Genomic DNA, 6,128 nt, shown 5'->3' with positions numbered 1-6,128 from the left:
GGGGGGGGGGGGGGGTGTGCCGCGGCCTCTCGGATTAGGGCGGTGTGTGCGCGGGGTGAGCGTTAATAGGGACTGCTGGTGTAAGACGAGCAAATCCTGTTTCTATATAAAGCCTTGAAGTGTCAGGGCGAGAATGGGTTTGCAGGGGATGCATTTGCTTTAACAAGTGCCTCTGGTATCCTGCTAAAGCCGGACAAAGCGTGGCCAGATCGCGGCCCAGCCCCGCGGCCTGCGCCCTGGGGGAGCGCAGCGCCGGCGCCGGCTCGGCTGGGGGCGGCGCGGGGGCCGCCGACGGATTTCGGTGCAGGCGAGTTCGCAGCAAATTTGCTCCAGGAGGAGAGAGCTGGGGCCGCCCTGCACTCGGGTCTTCTCCAGTTCTCTCCCGGAGAGAGCTGTTTCTTGGCAGAGCTGACCCAGGCCTGCAGAGCAGTCCCCGTCTCGGGTGGCTTTGATATTACTGTCGAGCCAGGTCAGAAGAGAAGCAGGGCCAGGCAGAGGGTGGCGAAGGGGCCGCGATCTCGCCTGAGACCCTGGAGGTTACTGGCCAGCTCCGGCTGAGTTTGCAGGAAGCTGGAGGGGCTGCGCGTATGGGGACCCGCTGGTCACCCTGAAAGGTTGGCTTGCTTTTGTTTACAGTTTGTTCTAAACATCAGAAATGTTGTTTGCCGCTTTTTTTTGTTGTTGTTAATTTGGCAGTAACAGTTATTGCTAGCTTGATGAACTGTGAATACTAATAAAATTATATCTGCTTTAATGGGATTACAATTAGTGTGTGGATTAAAACGGATGGCAGAGTCAGGCTAAAAGGGAAAATGTCAGAAGGGAGGGCAGTCAGAAAGAAAAACATAAATTACCTAAAAAGAAAAAAATACGAGAAACTGCTTGATTACTAATGGGCGTTTAGCATTTACAACGTGAGATACGAAAAGTTCGAGCACGCTGGGAGTAGAGGGGCTGGACTCAGCACTCTCCTGGAATCAGTCCTTCGCCCGAGTTTCCTGTTCCAGTGCGAGCCTTCTGCAAGACTGCTTTTTTTCTCTTCCTTGCTCTTCCTTCTTCCTCTCCCTTGCTTTTTTCTCTTATAGATTTATAACTCAAAAAAGCAAAAGTACTTGCCTGGGCAATTGGTGATTTTAAATATCTGTCCTTGCTGTTCCTGTGGTTGTCTCTCCTGCCCCTGCATTGGAGATGCTGCCCACCCAGCTCAGCCCACACTGGGGGGTTGAGGTTGGGGGCTTGTGGTGGCCGCAGGGACAGTGCTACAGTTTCCCTAGCCCCTTCTGGCTGCGCGCACACACACACACACACACACACACCGCATATGCCATACCCTCTAGCCTGGAGGGTACAGAAACAAGGGTCTGGAAGGGCCCCTGACACCAAGGCTCTCCCAGTAGTACACAGACAGGCTGGGGCTATGCCCCCCATGGGGTGGGGCAGGGCCGGACCAGATTCCCCGTCAGTTCAGGTCACTGCTGTCTCCCTCATCCCCATTCAACAGCCCACGGCCCCCCCAGGTCCTGGTCAGCCGCCATCTCCCCTTTCTGTTCTTATATCCAGATGCCGGCACCACCAAATCAGGTGGGAACGTGGTCTGGGTGGCCCAAACCATTGTCTTGTTCATTCCAAGTTTGACCACGTGGTTCTTGGATCGTAGGCCATGGAGGGTTTGGAGAAATTGGGTGGGTGCTGGCTTGGTCTGTGTCCTTGACCCAGACCCTACCCACCTCCCCCATATGCAGGGTGCTCTAGGGGGCGCTGGAGGTCCCCAGGGCACCCTTTGGGGGGGGGAACTGGAGGGCCACGTGTCCCCTGCTCCTGGAGGCTGTTTCCACCTCCCGGGGGACCAAAGAGACCTATTGTGCTTGGAGATGTTCAACCCATTTGTGACGGGAAGGCTGGCCTACAGGGCGTCCAGCTAGAAACATCTGCCGCTGAAAGCCTTTTGAAATTGCTGAAAGCCAGTATCTTGTATTGGTTTCAAAATATAGCTACATCAATTTTTTTTTAAAGGAATTATACCCCAGACTATTTTGCTTTGGTCTGTATCTGTATATGATCTAGTTTAAGAAGAAAAAGGTATAATTAAGTTAAAAATTTTTTTGCATCTCTCGTATGGATTTCAAAATGGCCAGTTTGGCAGACTTTCTTCCCATTTTCACGGATGGCCTCAGGTCCACAGGCCACGGCTGCAGCAGCCCATCCCGCCCCTCCCTGCACTGACTACCCTGCTGAAAGGAAAATTGCTCCGAGCTCCTTCCTATTTGTCCGGCTCTAACATGGGAGTAAGATCCAGCCACCGGAGATTGAGTCCCTGGCTTCTGAGGATTGCTCGTCCCTGGCACAGACACACGGCCTGGCCAAGGGTCTCCCTCCCTGCCCACTGCCAGTGCTGCCCTTCCTCGTCCCCACCCAGTGCTTTCAAAATGTCAGCTTGAGGGACCCCGATGGGATATTGGGCTCCAGGGCTTCTTCCATTGTTTTTCTAAAACTGAAAGTGCCGATAGCTTTATCATCGGGCTGAAGGGTTTTATGGTAAAGTGCTGTTCCAGTAACCTTGTCACCAAAAGGTGTAATTAGAATGTTTGGAATCGTTATTTTTAGTGCAGTGTTAGATTTTGTCTCTAATACAGATGGTCCGGAGGCAAAGCTGTGAAATCTAGGGGGAAAAAAAAGGAAAATCAACAACGCACCAACCCAAGATTTTTCATCAGCGCTACTGCCTGGAGCGATTGGGGATCGCGCCTCTCCTCCGAGCGCGTTTAGTAGGAGGCAGCCCGGCCTGGGAGAAGCCCAGTCCCCGCCCCCTCTTCTAGCCCATCAGCTCCTGCCCTCCATCCTTCCCTGTACGTCCCCCTCAGGGCTGAACCTTCGAGAATCACCGGGTCTCCACCCGAGGAAGGCGGAGGAGCCGATCAAGTCTTGGTTTCAGCAATGTGACAGCGGGTGGGTTCTCCTCTCCGCCCCTTCTCCCGGCTTCTTTGGGGTGTAAATGGCCGGGCCTGGAAGCCAGGTGCCCTGGGCCTGCGGTTGTTGGGAGTAAACAGGACGGCACGTTCCTTCTGGTGGGAGAACCACAAACTTCTCTCCTGCTAACAGTGCTTCTGATTGCCAATCTAAAAAAAAAAAAAAAAAAAAAAAAAAGGAAAAGAAAAAGAAAAGAAAAATGCAGAGGAAAAAAAGATAATTTCCGGGTGTGAAAAGACCCCATCAAAGGGTCCCCCTCCCTCCTCATGTGATATTTTTTTGTAAAGAAAAAAAATACATTTTCATAAATACCTCATTAACTCAGTGACACGGTGGAGTGTTTCTGCAACAGTTACCAACATTAAGTAGGTGTGAAAAGAGTTACTTTCCGAAGACTCTACCCATCCTGCTCTGTAAGTGAAGGAAGCAGACATCAAAGCCAAGGCTGCCCTGCGGAGCCAGGAATCCAGTGGCCTCGTGGATCAGCCAGGCTGTGGCCGCCTCACCCACCCCAGTGAAGCCATTTTTGGAATGTGGGTTTTTTCTCAGTGGGGCTTGTACTGCCCCCATGTCTGATTTTTCCTACAAGGATATTCCTATAGGAATATCCAGGTCACGTGAGCACTAAGGCAAATTAGCCAGCGAGGCAGGGAGCGGCCTTGTGCCATCCCTCATCACCCCCAAACGCTCCCGTGTATTCTTAGAAATCTCCCTCGTCTGCTGTGAGACTGGGTTCAACAGCCCGCACAGACAGGACAAAACGCACAGGAGGCTGTTAGAATAACATGGAGGGAGCTAAAAATACCCCTCAGAAACACACATAAAAAAGCCAAATCCAACAACAGAACGAGCTAAAAATATTCCAGGCTTTGGCAAAGAGCACAGAGTTAAATAAATTATACAAGAGCCATTCATGGGAGCAAGTTGACTTTCTCTCTTACGGGAACTTGGTTCAAGCTAATAAAAATAATAATTTACTGGCCACTGAGCTTTGCTTGAGTTTAGATTTAATTGGTGGGGCTTCTGGCGTTTGTCACTTCTTGGCGATTAGTGGGCTTGCCCCTGGCCTGGGTAGGGTGGGGATGGGGTGCTGAGTCTGGGTCCCTGGAAGCAGGGCAGTGTCTCTCCCCACCAACCCGAAGAGCAGGGCCTGGGTGCAAGGGCAGGATGCCCAGGAGGCCAGAGGAGGGAGGCTGCAGGGGAGTGGTCAGGGAAGGCAGAAAAGGGGACAGGCAAGGCGCCGCTATTTTAATTTGATAAATGATCGTATACCTTTAAGAGTGTGTTTTAACAATCAAGATACACTCCAGCAAGTTGATAGGATGTTCGCTGTCAACTTACATATGTCATCAGCGGGGGCTGTGAGCATAAATAATGTGCGAGAGTGTGCGGGATGCGCTATAGCCTCTCCAGGAGCCCGGCAGGTAGCACCCTTGTCTCTCCTGCTGTCTGGGGGCAGCTGCCAGAGGAGGATAGGAGTCGGAGCACTTCAGGCAGGGTTTTTTTTCCCTCTGGGGAGTTCCCAGGTCTTCCCACCAAAATAAGAGCTCCAGATGGCTTGCTCAGAGAGACCACTGCGGGTATGATCTGAGGCTGGAATCCAGCATTGGCTGGTATCTTTTCAGGGAGCAGATGTCTTAAGTTCAGCCATTTCCCAGGAATGTCAAACTTCCACCTTGGGATTACATCAGGGTAACCTCCTTTGCTCTGTCCTCTTCCTTGCTCTTGATGAGATGCCCCTGGAAATCCCAGCAGGCCCTCCCAACTCCCAAAGGACTACACTTCCCAGAATGCTCCTGGTCTAGCTCCAGGGTCTGAGCTTGGGACCGGCCCTGAGCTGGGAATTCCCAAGGTCAGATAAGAGTTCAGCCAGTGCCACTGGGAATGAGTGCTTTCTGGGTGGAAGGGGGCCTTGGTTGCCACCTCCAGTAACCCCTTGCCCTTCCTCCTGAAAGAGGCCTCTGGGCCCTGCCTGGCTTCCTCCCTACCATAAATATCTGAATATAGGCCCCAAAAGATGGGAGCTGCCCCTCTGCCCCAGGGACACCCTGTGCAGAGGGCAGCTGCCTTGACTGGCGTGGCCAGAGTCCCAGGGGGATTCCCACCATATGCCCTGATCTCAGCCCATTGCACGTGGCCTTCTCAGAGGGGCCCTGGTCACACTGGCAAAGGGTCAGCTTGGAAGGGACGTGGGGACTCCACCTGGGTGGCATCAGGGCATCTCTGCCTAGGGAGTCCCATGAGAAAACCCTGCACAGACTTTGGGGCGGCGCCCCACGCCCCAGCCTCCCACTGACAGGCGGCAGTAAACCCTATCAATGCCATATTGACCAGCATCCACTCTGGATGACTTCTGATGAATAGAAACCATCCCCCCAGGACGGGGGTGCTGCCTTAGCCCCTCTGGAAGGAAGGCCTAGCCCATCATCACCCATCCAGAGAAAGTTCTCACTCCTGCCACTCCCAACAGCCTCCTGGAGAGGTGGGCACCCCTTGGGAAAGGCCCTCGTCAGAGGTCTTTGCTGGGACTTGCGCCACAGCTCTCGAGCTGAGGCCGACCTCAGGGCTTTGGGGTGCAGCATGTGCCCTGTCTGTTTGTCAGTAGGTGACTTGCACTGCAAGTGCTTCCTCCTGCCTTGCCCGCCAGGGGATGGCTCCCCGGGGTTCCCCTGTCCCCATTAACCTCTGGGACCTCCTTTCTCCCACCAAAGACTCCAGATTAAAAGCAAACAACAAAATTACAACCAGCATGCACTGTCTAGAACATGTCCCCAAAGCCCCGGGCCCCGCCAAGGAAGGTTCGGGTTTTGCAGCCCGCACTCCAAGACTGCTGCTCCGTCTCGGCTTTGACGCCCTGCCCGATGACGTTTTTATGGGATAATATACCATTTAGATCATGCAGGCCTATTTGTCAGTGGGCCGCCCCTGTTTGTTGTAATATATAATATTACTGCCTCCTGTGGCCCTGCCAGCAGCTGCCACTGGAGGACGGGGACCGGTCGGTGGGAACTGGGTGTGGGCTTAGAGGAGGTAGGGGGGCACCGGGTGGGGGTTGCCCCCTCCCCGCTTACGGGATTGGTGTGGGTTTGCAGCAGGCTGCGGGCCTGGCGAGAGGCATCCAGTGCCCAAGCTGGGAGCCAGCCGGACTGGCATCTGAGGGC

The 6,128-nt window shown here is 53.7% G+C and overlaps 1 protein-coding gene across 1 annotated transcript in view; it reads left to right on the top strand.

Annotated features, from left to right (window-relative positions):
* Positions 1-6,128, top strand: part of BAHCC1 (BAH domain and coiled-coil containing 1) — a 53,962-nt gene that overhangs the window by 607 nt on the left and 47,227 nt on the right. The window lies entirely within an intron of this gene.

Source organism: Lipotes vexillifer, unplaced genomic scaffold, assembly GCF_000442215.2.
Source record: "Lipotes vexillifer unplaced genomic scaffold, Lipotes_vexillifer_v1.1 scaffold1691, whole genome shotgun sequence".
In the NCBI taxonomy this organism is placed as follows: domain Eukaryota; kingdom Metazoa; phylum Chordata; class Mammalia; order Artiodactyla; family Lipotidae; genus Lipotes; species Lipotes vexillifer.
The sequence above is the reverse complement of the archived record's forward strand: the minus strand, read 5'-3'. Positions and strand labels throughout refer to the sequence as shown.